A 19,059-nucleotide genomic window follows, 5' to 3' on the forward strand; every position below is an offset into this window, starting at 1 on the left:
TGGTATCTAGGCAATTAGATGTGGACAAAATATAGAAAAGAAAGAATATATCTTTCAGTATCCATAATTCATAAGTAGTACCACTTTTGTAGAATTTCTGACATCATTTGTATTTCATTTTAATGTAAGATACTTTTTATTGCTGAATGAAAACTTCTAATGTATACATAGTCAAATCTGTTACTGTCTTAACATGTATCATCCTTTGAAAGGATATCTATTTCAGTTATATTAAAATACTTAATCATATATTCTTTGGGTATTTTATTGCTTTAGGTTTTTTGTTGTTGTTGTTTTCAGGAGCCAATCCTTACTGAACAACTAGCATGTGCCATTACTTAAAACTCCATGGCTATCTTTTTTTTTTATTATGTTATGTTAATCACCATACATCACATCATTAGTTTTTGATGTAGTGTTCCATGATTCATTGTTTGCATATAACACCCAGTGCTCCATTCAGTACATGCCCTCTTTAATACCCATCACCAGGCTAACCCATCTCCCCAACCCCCTCCCCTCTAGAACCCTCAGTTTTTTTCTGAGTCCATAGTCTCTCATGATTCCTCTCCCCCTCCAATTTCCCCCCCTTCATTTTTCCCTTCCTGCTATTGCTTTAGGTTTTATTTTAATTTTATTTTAGGAATATTTAAAAATACAGAATAGTATATTTTGTTATTTTTTCTTTTTAAGATTTATTTATATATTTGAGAGAGAGTAGGGGAGAGGGGCAGAGGGAGAGGGGGAGAAATAATCTCAAGTAGACTCCCCACTGAGTGCAGAGCCTGACTTGGGGCTCAATCCCACAACCCCAAGATCATGACCTGAGCTGAAGCCAAGTCGGCCACTCAACTGACTTTGCCATCCAGGCACTCCTGTTATTTTTTCTATTGTAAATTTTATCATGATTTCAGATGGTGTTTTTTCAAAAAATTGTGCTTTTTACAGCATAAGGAATATAGTCAATAATATTATAATAATGTGTATGGTGACAGATAGTAACTGTACTTATCATGTTGAGCATTTCACAATGTATATAATTGTCAAATCACTATATTATACACCTGACACTAATATAATATTGTATGTCAACTATACTTCAATAAAAAATTATACTTTTCATAGTAAATACTTTTTCAGAGGAAAATATAATTTAGCTCATCAAGATTAATTTACATGCAATTTATTAGGCATTCTCTATTGCATTAGACATTCTCTATTGCATAATACAAGGTATAATAATATTTTAGTTGCTTTTCTTTCTCAGGAAAAGAGGAGGCCTCACAATCACAAATTGATGTATTGAGTGGAAAGTGAAAAGAAGAGTCATCAAGCCCATACAATGGGTAGATCAAATTTGGTTTCATATTGTGGGAGAGCAAAGGCAAAGATTTTGTCATAACAATATATTAGCAATATATTAGCAACTTTACCGTGGATAACTATGGGAAGGACAATTTGTTTTTCACTATTGAACAGCCCATAAATCCTTTCAAGCATTAAAGCTTGTTTCTTAGGAAATATTTCTATAAAAGATATCTATTTTCAAAAACTGATCTCTAACTCTGTCCATTTGAAACCAAAAGCAAATTAGCCTAAACTATTGATCAGAATGTGATTACTTATGAAATAATAGTTTTTCTCAAATGTTAAAATACTGACATTTAGCAGTTTTAGTTTAGAAGGACTTTCATAAACACCATTAATTCATTCATTCAACTATTATTATTTCAGATAGAGTCTAACATAAGCAAGGTGAATTTCTAGATGTTAAATAAAAAGTTGATAAGTCATAGGTAATTCTTCAAGGAAAAACAACTTTGGGGGAGGTGATATAGGGAGGGAGACAATAGACAACATGCAATTTATAATGCACTGCATTAAGTGCATTGGACAATTAGAACAAGTATGAAGCTCAATCTACAAACTCAATGTGAAGACATTAATATTCCCATCTTTTTATACTTCATTTTATTTCTACTACGTTTGGGAAAATCTTTAAGTCATCTTTTCAGGACCCCACAAGCCCACAAAATAAAATTATGTCATCATTCCAGAATAGTATTTCCATGGCAACAATGTGAGGGTTAGTGATTCACCCATTCTTCCACTCAATGAGGGCACTCCAGCTTGCACAACACACTAGTTTCTCTGTATCATCCATACTTTAGGCATAGGTATTTTTGAAGTACTGTAGATTGCTTAAATATACACTTAAAACTATAAATCTTCTCAAAGAAAACACTGGAAAAATATTTGTGACCTTGAGTTAGACAAAGACTTTGGAGATATGACAATAAAAGCTAAACTATAAAAAAAATAACACATTGTACTTTTAACTATTCAACTCTTTTGCTCTGTGAAAGATGTTATTAAGAGAATGCAATCAAAAGCCACAGACAGGGATAAAATATTATAAATCACATTTCTGAAAAGACTTGTAAGTACACTCAAAAATAAATGATAAGAGATAGTAAACTAGGTAAAAGATCTAAACAAACACATTTTCAAAAAAGATATATGATGACAAAGAAATATAAGAAAATATGCTCAACATAAATAATCATTAGAAAAATTATATATTAAAATCAAAGTAGCTACAACTACACACTTGTTGAAATGCCACAAAACAAAAATTCCCAATGCATTTTGCTAAGTAAAAGAAGCCTTCCAGTTATAGAATGAATAAGTCATGGGAATAAAAGGCACAGCATAAGGAATACAGTCAATGATATTTTAATAGTGATGTATGGAGATAGATGGGAGCTACACTTGTGAACATAGCATAAGGCATCAACTTGTTGAATCACTATGTTGTGCACATGAAACTAATGTAACCTTGGGTGTCAACTATACTTAAATAAAAATAATAATAATAATTAAGAAGCTAAGCACAAAAGGCAAAATACCATATAGTTCTATTTATAAGAAATTCTGGAAAAGACAAAACTATAGGGATGGAAAAGAAATTAATGGTTTCCAGAGATTGGTCATTGGAGGAAATGTTGACCACAAAGAAGAGACAATAGACAAAGATATTTGTTGAGGTAATGGAACTGATTTGTATCATGATTGTTTGGTGGATTTATGACTCTTCATATGGCAAAATTTACAGATTTACAGACCATAGAGATAGAATTTTTTGTATGTATGTAATTTTTTAAAAAATAACCATGTAGGATAGTGGAGAAAACTGAAATGAAATATAAAAATATAACAAATAACTATTTTGTAATTTTATAATTATAACTACACCAGAAGAGGTGGATGCAACCCAAGTTACATTGGAAAACAACATTTTAATAGATAATATAACACAAAAGACAAAGAAGACTATACAAAAACATGTCTTCTCAGAGGGTTTTGTATAATGGCATTCTGGATATTGGTTTCTAAATGACCTTCTCAAATAAAATGAGCAATGACTCCTTGGAGAAGCAATTAATCCCAGGGTTCAGAGAAGAAAAGTTCACAATGATCCTTAAGAATATTGTGATGCCAAAATAAGGAAGTGCATGATAGCCAGTCTGAACCACTTCCAATGGACAAATTTGAAACAATTTGTCACAAACAACAAAATAATGATAGTGTTTATTTATAACCCATAATAATAGTCATGAACCCATACTGGTATAAATAAGTAATAAAATAAATAAATGGTGAAGGAGGGACAACTCTTCCCTACTGAAGAATTTTAATTATTGAATGTGGAATGAATGAGGGAGATGAAAATTTATCCTAAGAAAACCACAGTAACAACTGTTGCAGGCAAGATTCACTCAAAATGCAAACTTTAGTTGTCAATTTTTTTTTTTTTTAGTTGTCAAAATTTTAAGAGAAATAGAATATCCTCATGGACACAAAGTATCTCCCCTAAGATATATATATTAATCACAATAAAGAAAATAGTAACTATATAGTGAAGAAACCTGCAAAGGCCATCTTAACCAATTACTGGGGTTAACATGACTAGTAACAAGACATCATCATGTCATATAACCTCAATATAGTTACACTAAGGGCACATCACTTGTGTGGTGTACTTGCTTAAAAATGCAAAACCTCAGTCTACATGAAAAAAACAGGCAAATCCAAATAGAAGGACATTCTACAAAATAACTGACACGTACACTTGAAAAGTGTCAAAGTCATGAAAGATAGATACTGAAGAACTGTCATAGATTGGAGGATACTAAGAAAACATGACAACTAAATACAATGTGAAATCCTAGATTGAATCCAAGAAAAGAAAAGGACATTAATGGAAAAACTTATAAAATCCAAGTAAGTCTGTAGGTTAGTGGAATTGTACCAATGTTAGTTTCTTAGTTTTAATAATTGCACTATGGCTAAAGAAGATATAAACATTAGGGGACACTAAGTTAAATGGAATACCTAGCATTATTGTGACTATAAACAATTCATTGAGGAGCAATTATATGAACATATGGAATATATACACATATAAGCATTGATATACCAATTATATATAAAATAATCATACATAAAATACATTTATATATAAAGTAATATCTGTATCAGGAAAGATGACAAAGAAGAATAGATTTATTAAGTCCTTCAAGGCAAAAACTATGAGGGTTTTTGATTTATGTGATGATATGGAGTTAGAGAGTGGAGGATAATATTAGAATTTCTTTTCTGATTCTAGGCTTCAGCATATGGAATATATGTTGGTGATATTAGCAATTATAGGTAAAGGAATATTAGCTACATATTAAGAAAGGAAAAGGAGGTCAATACCAGAGATGTTGTATTCAAGGTAACTGTGGGACATCTAAATAGACTAAAAAGTTGGAAGTTCAGGTCTGAATAATATCACTGTAAAAGTAATATATGAAGAAAGTAGAGAGTGATTTTGCCATCCTCACACAACTAGAAAGTATTGGGACAGCTTCTCCTTTCTGCTAGTTTTGTGGTAGTTATTAAATGATAATTACCTACAGAATAAGGTGCTAAATGAAAATATAAATGAATAGGATATTTTACAATGATGAGCTGTTCACCTAGAATCAATGGAATCCCCATGGAATCTGCCTAAAATATAAGCAATAAGATCTGCAGAGCAAAGTATGTGATTATTATAGTCATGTTAGACCTAAAGAACAAATAATACATGATTAAAAGTAAGTCTAATGAAATGATAATAAATGAGAACATAAAGTTTCTGCAAGTTTTTGTTTTTTGTTTTGTTTTTTTTTGTTTTGTTTTGTTTGGACAAAGTGCATTTATTACCAAATAGGAATAAATCATCACACTATTGTCATAAACCTGGGGTAGTTCTCTCTGTCATCAGGAGACACCGATGGTTTCTTGTATGAATGACTCATACCAGGCATATAGAGTAATATTTTGACTGCAGGACCAGCCAGCCCTACATGGGGGTTAGGCAAAAGAAACACCCATGAAGTGGTAGAACTGAATCCTGCGGACTGGAGACATGCAGTGCTGCTTGTAAGAATTGAGAGCTTTTCCTTTCTGGTCAGGAGAAAGACAGGTATGTCCACTCTCACCACTGTTATTTAACATGGCTAGGAAGTCCTAGCCACAACAATCACACAAGAAAAAGAAATAAAATGCATTCAAATCAGCAAGGAAGAAATAAAAAATTCACTATTTGCAGACAACTTGAAAACCCAAAACACCCAACCAAAAAATGACTAGAAATGATACACAAATTCAGTAAAGTCACAGGATACAAAGTCAATGTACAGAAATCTGTTACATTTCTATACATCAATAATAAAGCAGCAGACAGAAAAACCAAAGAATTAACTACATTTACAATTGCACCAAAACCCATAAAATACCTAGGAATAAACCTAACCAAAGAGGTGAAAGACATGTATTCTGAAAACTATAAAACACTGATGAAAGAAATTGAAGAAGACACAAAGAAATGTAAAGATATTCCACACTCATGAATTGGAAGAACAAATATTGTTAAAATGTCTATATTACCCAAAACAATCTACAAATTTAATGCAATCTCTATCAAAATACCCAAGAGAATTTTTCACAGACTAGAACAAGCAATACTAAAATTTGTATGGAACCACAAAATACCCCAAATAAGAAAAGCAACCTTGAAAAAGGAAAGCAAAGCTGGAGGCATCACAATTCCAGACTTCAAGTTATGCTACAAAGCTATAGTGATCAAAACAGTATGGTACTGGCACAAAGACATAGATCAATGGAACAGAATAGAAAACCCAGAAATGAATGGACAACTACATGTTCAATTAACCTTTGACAAAGCAAGAAAGAATATCCAATGGGAAAAATACAGCCTCAACAAATGGTGTTGGGAAAACTGGATAACAACATAGAAAGAAATGAAGCTGGACCTCTTTATTACACCATACACAAAAATAAACTCAAAATGGATTAAAGACCTAAATGTGAGACAGGAAACCATTAAAATCCTAGAGAAAAACACAGGCAGTAACCTCTTGACATCGGCCATAGCAACTTCTTACTGAATATATCTCCTCAGGCAAGGGAAACAAAAGCAAAAAGAAATTATTGGGACTTCATCAAAATCAAAACTTCTGCACAGTGAAGGATACAATCAACAAAACTAAAGGCAATCTTTGGAATGGGAGAAGATAGCTGCAAAGGAGAAGGAAGGAAAAAATGAAGGGGGAGAAATTGGAAGGAGAAACATGAGAGACTATGGACTCCGAGAAACAAACTGAGGGTTCTAGAGGGGAGGGGGGTGGGGGATGTGTTAGCCGGGTGATGGGTATTAAGGAGGGCATGTACTGCATGGAGCACTGGGTGTTATATGAAAACAATGAATTGTGGATCACTACATCAAAAACTAATGATGTATTGTATGGTGACTAACATAACATAATAAAATTAAATTAAATTAAAAAGAAAGAACATGTGAAAATAAAATCTTAAAAATTCACTTAGCAAAAATAATAATAATAATAATAATAATTAAACTCCTGTTCTTCTAAAAATATCATTAAGAAAATGAAAGGGCAGGGCGCCTGGGTGGCTCAGTTGGTTAAGCGACTGCCTTCGGCTCAGGTCATGATCCTGGAGTCCCTGGATCGAGTCCCACATCGGGCTCCCTGCTCAGCAGGGAGTCTGCTTCTCCCTCTGACCCTCCTCCCTCTCATGCTCTCTGTCTCTCATTCTCTCTCGCAAATAAATAAAATAAATAAATAAATAAATTTTAAGAAAATGAAAGGGCAAGCCACAGAGTGGGAGAAAATATTTACTATATATATATATATTTGAAAAAGGAAAAAAAAAAACCTCAACACTCAAAAAACAAATAATCCAGTTAAAAAATTGGCGGAAAACCTGAATAGACATCTTTTCCCCAAAATATACAGATTTCCAACAGACACATGAAAAGATGCTCAACGTCACTCATCATCAGGGAAATGCGAATCAAAACTATATCACCTCACACCTATCAGAATGGCTAAAATCAACAACATAAGAAACAACAGGTCTTGGTAAGGATGTAGAGAAAGGAACCCTCATGCACTATTGGTGGGAATGCAAATTGGAGCAGCCACTCTGTAAAACAGTATGGAGTTTTCTCAAAAAGTTAAAAACAGAACTACCCTATGATCCAGCAACTGCACTACTAGGTATTTACCCAAAGAATACAAAAATGCTAATTCAAAGGGATACATGCATCCTGGTATTTATAGCAGCATTATCTACATTAGCCAAATTATGGAAACAGCCCAAATATCCATCAACTGTTGAATGGATAAAGAAGATGTGGTAGAGAGTATTATGCTAAGCAAAACAAGTCAGTCAGAGAAAGATAAATACCATATGATTTCACTCATATGTGGAATTTAAAAAACAGAACAAACAATCATTAGGAAAAAAAGAGAGAGAGAAAGGTAAACTAAGAAACAGACTCTTAACTATAGATAAGAAACTGAGGGTTACCAGAGGGGAGATGGGTGGGGGATGGGTTAAATAGGTGATGGGGATTACACAGTGCATGTGTTGTGATGAGGACCAGGTCTTGTATGGAAGTGTTGAATCCCACTAAATTGTATACCTAGAACTAATATTACACTGTATGTTAACTAACCAAAATTTAAATAAAAACTTAAAAAAAAGAAGATATCAGACTCTGGGACCTAATCTTTTCTGAAACTGTGTTTATCCAAAACAGTAATGGTTCATCAGCCTCATACTCTGAAAACTCATTTCACCAGTGATAAAATTACTTATAAAACCCATTTATACTAATTAAGTCTTGTGTATAGATTTCTTTTAGATTTTTTTTCTTAGATTTATTTTCATTTCCTTATAAATATGTTTCTACTTGGGAAACATTTTTACTACTTTGACTGAGCTATGATATAATAAATATTTTACTTCCCTCTGAACATTTTATAAAAAAGACAGTCAAAATCAATTAATATAATAAACCACATCAGTAGAATAAAAGACAAAAGTTACATGAACATCTCAATAGTCAGAAAAAAAATTGACAAAATTTAACACTTCTTCATAATAAAAACATTCAATAAGCTAGGAATAGGAGACTTCATCAATGTGATAAAGAACATCTATTAAAAAAAAAAACCCACACCAAACATATTTAATGGTGAAAGACTGAATACTTTCCTCCTAAAATTAGGAATAAGACAAGGATGTCCCCTCTTACTACTTCTATTCATCATTACCCTAAAAGTTTCAGTCAGAATGATCAGGCAAGAAATAAAATAAAAGGCATCCATATTGGAAAAGAAGAAATAAAATCGTATTTGCAGATGACATAATCTTGTGAACAGATAATTCTAAGGAATCCACAAAAATTAGTAGACATAATAAATGAGTTCAGCAAGGTTGCAGAATACATGTTTAATATACAAAAATCAATTGTTTATATCTACTATCAATAAGCAAACTGAAAAGGAAATTAAGATTTCCTTTACAATAGAATCAAAAAATAAAACACTTAGAAATAAATTAAACAAAAGGCATGCAAAACTTACACTTTGAAAACTATACAATACTGTGGAAAGAAATTAAAGGATACTTAGAAATGTACATCATATTCATTGAGTAGAAGACAATATTATGAAATAGCAATACTCCACAATTGATATACAGATTCAGTGCAATCCTCATCAAAATCCCAGCTGATTTCTTTGTAGAAATTGACAAGCTAATGCTAAAACTCATAGGAAAAGTCAAGAGATCCAGAATAGCCTAAACAACCTTGAAAAAGAAGGACAAAGGAGAAAAACAAACATTTCTTATTACAAAACTTACCACAAAGCTACCGTAATCAAACAGTGTGGAATTTAGGTCAGGATAAGCATAAAGATCAATGGAATAAGATTGAGTGTCCGGAAGAAACCCTTGTATTTTGGGGCAGTTGATTTTTGACAAAAGTTCCAAGACAGTTAAATGGGGAAAGAATAGTCTCTTCAACAATGTTTCTGGGACAAATGGATAACCACAGGAAAAAAGGTAGTTGTACCCCTATCTCATATGAAAATTAATTCAAAATTTACCAAAGACTTAAATGTAAGAGGTTAATTATAAAACAGTAGAAGAAAACATGTGTGTGTGTGTGTGTGTGTGTGTATGTGTGTAAATCTTCAGGATCTTGGATTAGGTCATGGTTTCTTATATATGACACCAAAACCATGAATGAGAAAAGAAAAAAAAGTTAAAATGAATATTTTCAAAAGGAAAACTTTTTTTCTTTTAATAAAATCATCAATAAAGTCAAAGGATAATTCACAGAGTGGGTGAATATTTTTAAAATCATGTATCTTATAAAAGATTTGTATCCAGAGTACATAAACAGTCATTACAACTTCATAATAAAGAGATAAAAAACCCAATTAAAAATGGACAAAGGATCTGAATAGACACTTCTTCATAGAAGATATACAAATGGCTAATAAACACTTGAAGTGATGCACATTATCATTAGCCATTAGGCACACGCACTTCAAAACCACAATGAAATACAACTTCACAACTACCATGTTGAATAGAATAAAAAAGACAGATAATAACAAGTTTCAGCCAAGATGTGGAGAAATCGGAACCCTTATGCAGGTGGTTGGAGTGTGAAATGATGTGATCACTTGGAAAAATAATTTAGTGATTCTTCAAATGTTTAATCATAGAGTTACCATGTGACCCAGCAATTTCACTCCTAGGTATATATCTAAGAGAAATGAAAACATATGTCCACACAAAAACTTTTACATTTATTTCCATAATAGCATTATCAAAAAATGGAAACAACCCAAATGCCCATCAACTGACAAAAAAATAAATAAAATTTGGTATGTTCATACAATGGAATAGTATTCAATAATACAAGAAAATTGAGTACTGATACATGCTATAACATGAATGAACCTTGAAAGCACTATGCTAAGTGAAGGAAGCCACTCATGAAGAACCACATGTAAGTCCATTTATATCAAACATCTAGAATAGGCAGATTCATGGGGACAGAAAGTACATTAGTGGTTGTCTAGGGCTGGGAGACAGGTGGACTGGGATTGACAAGTAAGGTATGCGAGCTTTTTGAGAAGGTAATGAAAATGTTCTAAAGTTGATTGTGATGATGAGTGCATTACTCTATGAAGATATTAAAAGGATTGAAGTGTATGCTTTAAATGGGTGAATTGTTTAGTACATGAATTATATATTGATAAAGCTTTTTAAAAATAATATTCAAGTGCTAAGTATGACAAATGATGGCCCCAGGGCTGGGAAGACTCAGATGGCAGCAAAGCGAGGAATATATCTTCAACGTAAAGGGAACTAATGTAATTCTGTTCAAGCTTATTTTTGTCAATTGGGAATAGGGTTAAAAGTTGCCAAATTTTCCAAGACTTAACAGAAAAAAAAATCAGAAAATCCTGATGTTAATGTAAACTCTCCCAATGTAAAATATTGAAAACTAACTCAACAATGGCCAAACAACACGTTTCAAGTCAAAGATCCATCATGGGAGTAGCCATTTCACAACATGTATACTAATGTCTCTCACAATGTTTGTGATTACAAGGCAGTGTGACCTCAATATTAATTTATCCATGCTATCAGTATTATTTCGGTATCTACTGTAACAGTAACCATCAATATTTATGGAAACTTTACAATGTTCCAGGCCTAAATATTAACTCATTTATACACCAATTCTATTAGTTAGATCTTATTATTATTCCCATTGTACAGATAAAAAATGTGTACTCCAGAAAGTTAAATTATTTGGCTGAAGTCCCACAGTTATAACTGCTGAACTGCGATTTAAAAGCAGGCATCTGGGGGCACCTGGGTGGCTCAGTCGTTAAGCGTCTGCCTTCGGCTCAGGTCATGATCCCGGGGTCCTGGGATCGAGCCCCGCATTGGGCCCCTTGCTCAGCGGGGAGTCTGCTTCTCCCTTTCCCTCTGCCTGCTGTTCTGCCTACCTGTGCTCTCTCTCTCTCTGTCAAATAAATAAATAAAATCTTTTAAAAAATAAATAAATAAAAAAAGTAATAAAAGCAGGCATCTGATGCCAAAAACTCTTCACAGTTATATTGTACGGCTCCTTTCTGTGTTGAACCTCCTGGGTCCCTGGTCCCTGTTTTCAAGTCCCTTGGAATCTACTAGAGAGAAGATACATGACAATTCCAGAGCAATGCGGTATGTGCACTAAAGAAATACAACCATAGGACAGAAAGGGAAGTACCTTAACTTACGTGTACTGGTTGACAATTTAGGTGATGTTTTGATGTACAGAATGAAAAAGAGGAATAAATTATTTGAAGTAGAGAATACTCAGAATGTGCAAAAAGTAAGATCGAAGAGTCAGAAAGCTACTAAGAACTATAATTATCATGATGTAACAAAGAAAATGATGGGAATGCACTTGGAAATCTGATGAATGATAGTTGGGGACAAATGACAAAAGAAGTAATTAAGTGTTCTAAGTGGTGAAGAGCCTTTGAAGATTTGTGTTTTAGAAGAAACACGATGGCATTTAGGGTAAAGGCTGATTTGAAAAGACAATCATTTAAAAAGTGACTACAATGATACTGGTGAAAGATGATAAACATTGAGAGAATAGCAAAAACTTAGCTTTGCTTTTGTGTGTGCTTAACTGGTTAATGATGTGATGGTGTGTGTGTGTTTCCCCAATTATTTGCTGCTCACACAAATAAGATCTTAGAACAGTATTCGAGCATATCAAATGTTAGTCATTTATACTGCATTTATAACACATATAATTTCTAAGTTAACTTTGAAAAAGCATAATAACTACTTTCATAGAACAATAGTAAGAAAGTGAGCAAAAAATGTTGATTTTAGATACTGAAGCAAACACAGTAATTACTAGCATAGATAAGAATATAACAATGCCATTCTAACTTAAATCTCATACCTCTATTGAGAAGACAATTTTCTCCCTCATCACTAGAAGGACTTCAGATTACAAGGTAAAATTTTGTGAAATGTAGAAACCTGGTGAAGGCAAACCAGAATGAATATACAGAAATACAATTTGAAGTATATTCATTGGATGCTTGATTCATAACCTATTACATGGTTTCATATTCCTCTTTATATAACAAATACTACTGGGAATAGAACACTAGTATGTAAAATTTTTGGTGGACAAAACATTTCTAAAACATCTGCGGCATTTTAATTAAATGTCTTTCTTTATAAATCTTTAAGATTCCATTATAGGCTGGCATGGAACAAAAAAATTGTTTTTTTGTTTTTTTTTTTCTTTGCAAAAGGAAAACAGTGCCACCTAATGTTAACTATCACTAGTAATACATGTGGAAGTTGACATAATCATGCAGAAAAAATGATCTTTCAAACTATTTTCTTAAAATAATTTTATGATTAAATTACAAATCAAGATTTATATGAAAAGGAAACAAAATCTATATTTCACACTATGCTTGGTAAAACATAAAATAAATTTTCTGACATTTTCTTCAAGCCCTTCATTTAACTTTTAACTTACTTGAACTACTAAGTAAAGCATTCTCTGAGTGTGCATATTTGCATTAGGTACTTTGTATTACATGTTGCACTAACACAGAGGTGTTTAATAAATATTTACTGGTTTGAATTCTCCTACATAATGCAGCTGTGATAAAAACTATTTGATTTCTAAATAGAGATAAAAAAATAAAATGAAGAGAATGAGGGAATATATATTTAATAGTTTATTTTAAAGTTATAAAGATAATGCATAATAATTATAGAAGACTGAAAAAATTCCAAAGAGTAGAAGGAAAAATAAATGGTTTCATAAGCCACAAATAATTTTTTTAACTCCAAACTATTTCCTTAGCAGGTTTGTTTTACTGTTCTTTTTATGATCGTAAATTATAAAAAAAAATTAAATCGGTTTGCCTTTTTTAAACCTAACTTTCCTAAATATTTGTGTTTTATTTTTAAATTTCCAAACCTTAATTTAATGTTTCTATCATATTTATTCAAATGGAATCGTATCATTTACTTAACCAATTTACTATTTTGGGGTATTAGGATGCATCATATTTTAATACAATACTTATTTTAATATTAAGAAATCTATGCACATGTGACTGAATATTATTCTTTAATTTTTTATAGAAATTAGTTTTATGGTCTCCACTTAAATATAATTTAATCCCCTGTCATTTCTCTAACATATAAAACAGATTTAAGTTAGCACATGAGAAACACAAAAGCCTACCAGTGCTTGATTAAGGACATGTGATAATCAATTTTCCTAAGACCATCTTTTTCCTATGGAATTGATAAAATAGTATTTATTGAAGTATAATGTAGATGAAGCAGCATGTACTGATCACAAATACATAGCTCAATGAATTTCTCAAAGTCAATATGCACATTTAACCAGAAGCCAATTCAAACAGAACACATTAGCTCTCCAGAGCTCCTTCTCATCTCCCGTGTTTATACTTTCCTTCAGTCACTATGCCACATCTGCCCACCCCCACTTCCAAACAAAGGTAACCACTCTTTTGACTTTTAACACCACAGATGGTCAATTTATAAGTAGAATTCTACAATTTGTATATATGTGTGGTGGGCTTCTATTACTCAAAAAAACCTAAGCTTCATCCACGTTGATGCATGTAGTGGCAGTGTGTCATTATCATTGGCCTGTAACATTGGTCTGTAACAATGGTCTGTAACATTCCATTGTTTAAATGCACCAGAAGTTATTTATATAGGCCACAGGTAGGGAAACTGTGCCCCATAGGCCAAATCTGGCCTGCCACTTTGTCACTAAAGTTTTACTGAAACACAGGCATACCCATTTATGTATTTTCTGTGGTTACTTTTGCACTACAGAGAACTTGAGAAGTTGTGACAGAGACCACATGTCCTGCATATGTCCTAAATAATTTACTCTCTGGCCTTCCACAAGAAAAAATTACTGACCCCTGATCTATGCTACATGTAATCAACATTTAGTTTGTTTCTAGCTTAGAGCTTTTTTTTTTTATTTTTATTTATTTATTTGAGATAGAGAGAGAGAGAGTATGAGCAGGGGGAGGAGCAAAGGGAGAGGGAGAGAAGCAGACTCCTTGCTGAGTGTGGAGCCCAAGTGGGGCTGGATCCCAGGACCCTGAGATCATTACTTGAGCCGAAGTCAGATGTTTAAACAACTGAGCCACTCAGGTGCGCCTAGCTTGGAGCTTTTAAGTGTAGTGCTGCCTATGAGCAGTATTGAAAATGTATTTTGGTAAGTATATAAACTTATTTCTAAAGAGTTTATATCAAGGACTAGAATCCTAGTTCAGTGGATCTGAATATGGTTACTTTCAAATGATATTGGTAAAGAGTTTTTGTTTTTTTTTTTTTAATGAGTTTACCAGTTTACATTAGTGTTCCCATTAATCTACATCTGTTTCTGGGCTAAGTCTTGGCATATCTTCTTCATTTTGGCCATTTTGCTGGGTGTGTAGCAGTGTCTCATGTAATTTTTGATTTCAATTTCCTTACTAACTAAGTTGAGCATCTTTTGATATGTTTATTGGCCATTTGGTTATCTTCCTTCACAAAGTGCCTATTCAAATAAGTCTTTTTTTCTGTTTCCTTATTGGGTTGTCTTCCTTTTCTCTGTTGTAGAAATCTATAAATATGTAAAATATGTGAGACATTTGTAGATATGTTTATTGCAAAATAGTTTTTTTCGTACACTGTGGTTTGCCTTTTCACTCCCTAAATTATGTCTTAAAAAAGTGAAGTTGTTAATTTTAATGTAATTTATTCATTTTTTTCTTGAATGTTTGGAAATGTCCTTTTTGAGAAACTTTTGAACAGTCCAAATTCTTGAGGTGATTTCCCTATGTTTTCTTTTAAAAGATTTACTATATTACCTACACATGTTAATCCTGAAGGTACCTAAAGTTGACCTCATTGTGCTGTGTGAGGTAGAGATCATAGGTTTTTTTTTCTTTTTTTTTTTCAGTATGAATATTCAATGTATCCAACACCACTTATTGAAAACATAATTCTTTCCCCACTGCCCTGCAACATCATCTTTACCATATTAGATTTTAATGTCTTTTACTCCATATGTTCATGTTCCTAATATTTTTGGAATTTTCTATTGTATTACTATAGTACTAATCAGTTGTACTATAGTTTCCTAAGTCTCAACATCTGGCAAAACAAGTAACCCTACATAATTCCTCAAAATAGATTTAGTATTTTTAAATAAATATAGTAATGCTCACCAAATATTTTGTGTATATCTTTCATTTATCTGCATTTTGAAGTTAGGCAAAGCCATGTGATTAGTCTTCTTGAACAAGTAATAAGCAGAAGTGTCACTTCTGGGCCAGAGCATTAAAGAGGAAAAGTGTTTCCTTTTAATTAATACCAGGTTTCTGTGTTGTTATTATTAATAATATACCCAAATTATTTATTCCAAAACAAGACAATGGAGCCTGAAATGGTGTTTGCCAGGTGGATTTTTCTTTGTCATCCACAAAATGAATCTCCAGTTAAATAGAGGTCTTGTCAACCAATATGGCAAAGCAAAAATGAATAAAAGAACTCTTCTCCCAGGAAAAAAAAACGATGAGATAATCAGGTACACACAGCTCCATGTAATGTAGCTTACTTCACATTTCTCAAGAAAAAGCACAGTCTCAAGAATCAGTTTGAGCCAAGTCATACCTTAATAAGAACAATTCTACTGTTACTATGGAAACTAATATAGAGAGACATCACGTTTTCGTGCTCTCCTCTCGCCCCTTCCAAATCCCCAGAGCTTTTGGGCATAGAATCATAAAGTAATTCCAGCCACCAAGGTTATAAAATCTGATGAGAAAATCTGATGGAGACGCTGAGTTGGCTTGACCACTGTTCCACACCTCAAACAGGGACAATCTAGCAAGTGCAGCCACTGAAATTCATAGGTAAGGAGAGAACAGGAGTTCTGAGAATGAGCTATAAAAGGAAACACCTGAAGTAACAACCCAACATATGTTACACCAAAACTACTGGCAAAACAAACTCAGTTAACCGCCTCTCAAACCAACTCTGTATTACATTTAAAGGGAAAAAAGTTAAATATTTTAAAATGAGTAGTTCACTGACAAAAGCTTTTTAGGAAAAATGATTGTACAACTTATATGGATTAGTAATCAATAGTGTTTTGCTTCCTATAGTTAAGGGAGAAAAGATGGAAACACAAAAATATCTCTTCACATACAAAAAGATGAAACTGGACTTTAGAAAATTAAGTCATCTCACACAGGGAGGAAAGGAAAAATATTTTTTAAAATATTTTAATAAATGTTGCATTATACAGTTTTTCACATGTATACACACATATACTTGTATGTTCCTCTGTTGATCTTTTACCAGCAGTAAAACAGATAAAATATGTTAACCCATTAGCCAATTGATAAGTATACTTTTTGGATTCAGATACCTTTTTAGGACCTCTTTGATTGGACTCATATGAACTTAAAACCACCTATTTATGCCTTAATTTATATGAGAGCATAATTTATACATTTTTTTATTTATTACATATTACTATATATTTATTTATATTACATGTTTATATTTAATATATATACTTGATATATATATTTATAAGTGTGTGTGTGTATATCCCTCACATACCTCCAGAAATAAGTGAACAAATGTGTCCCAACTTTTCCTTCCAGGATTCCTATACTAACATGTACAAGGGCTCCTCTGATCACTTATATTTGCACATCAGTGTAAAGCAGAAAGTGATGCAAGAGAGCTTAAGTAACCCTTTTAGATCATCTGATCATATACACATTAATGATAGAATTTGATTCTGCATTTGGGGACACCATTAAAGCCTTGCTGTAGTTAAGCATGTATTAGGAGAATCATGGAAAGCTTCCAGGTTAGTGTGTCTAGAGCCCAGATTCTCAGTCTGCCTAACTGGATGTGCTGATCCATCTAATTCAATTTATCCAACACGTATTGAGTAGTAAAAAACATAAAAAGCCTATCATCATTACTACACAGGTATCAGGTAGAAGGAAATAAACCCTATCATGAAATGTTAGGAAATACTTTTTTAAAAGAAGACATTAAGTATTATTGTGGCATCAGAGGTGGTTTCAGAGTTGCAGTTTTTTCAGAGTGCTAGAAGTATAGACCAGAGTTTGATAATAGAGAAAAGTAGAAGAAAATGTCAGATAAGGGAACAGCATGAGCAATAACAGAGTATATGTAATACTAAAAGATGTTATTTAAGTCAATCTCAAGAAAGACTTTCCCAACTCCAAATTATTATATATCAACATTCAGTATTTCTAATCTCACATCATTGTAAATTTTAGAAACTCAGAGGTACCTTCAAGGAAAATTAATTTTGTTTCCAGAATTAAATGACCCAAATTTCACTACTAGATTACATTACTGATTTATATCTGCTTCATAACATTTACATTTCTTTTCTGCATACTAACTTGACAATATTTTTAAAATATTTTTTTAAATATTTTGTAAATTCAATACTTGATTTTCAATCTCAGCTTATTTCAAAATCTTTAGCAGTCTTCCTTTCATTTCCCTTTTCATTTGAAGTGGCTGCGTGTTTGATCTGTTCTTGAATAATGAAATACTGCACAATGATACTTCATTACATCCAAAATGCAAAAGCTAAATCTTTTAAAAATGTTGAACATTACAGGTGAAATATCAATGATATACAATGTATTTTAATACTTGTTAAAATTTCAGACAAAGTTATATCTGTGACTATAATTATTTAGAATATAGATAATATAGATATAGAGACATCACAAACTCTATGGTCAAATAACCTTCAACAAAGCAGGAAAAAATACACAATGGAAGAAAGACAGTCTCTTCAATAAATGGTGCTGGGAAAATTGGACAGCCACATGCAGAAGAATGAAACTCGACCATTCTCTAACACCATACACAAAGATAAACTCAAAATGGATGAAAGACCTCAATGTGAGACAGGAATCCATCAAAATCCTAGAGGAGAACATAGGCAGTAATTTGACATCGGCCACAGCAACTTCTTTCAAGATACATCTCCAAAGGAAGTGAAACAAAAACAAAAATGAACTTTTCAGACTTCATCAAGATAAAAAACTTCTGCACAGCAAAGGAAACAGTCAACAAAACAAAGAGGCAACCCACAGAATGGGAGAAGATATTTGCAAATGACACTACAGGTAAAGGGCTGGTATCCAAGATCTATAAAGAACTTCTCAAACTCAACACCCAAAAAACAAATAATCAAGTCAAAAAGTGGGCAGAAGACATGAACAGACACTTCTCCAAAGAAGACATAAAAATGGCTAACAGACACATGAAAAAATATTCAATATCATTAGCCATCAGGGAAATTCAAATCAAAACCACACTGAGATACCACCTTACACCAGTTAGAATGGCAAAAATTGACAAGGCAAGAAACAACAAATGTTGGAGAGGATATGGAGAAAGGGAAACCCTCTTACACTGTTGGTGGGAATGCAAGTTGGTACAGCCACTTTGGAAAACAGTGTGGAGTTG

This window comes from Leptonychotes weddellii, chromosome 6 (genome assembly GCF_054177405.1).
Source record: "Leptonychotes weddellii isolate Sample4059 chromosome 6, ASM5417740v2, whole genome shotgun sequence".
Classification (NCBI taxonomy): domain Eukaryota; kingdom Metazoa; phylum Chordata; class Mammalia; order Carnivora; family Phocidae; genus Leptonychotes; species Leptonychotes weddellii.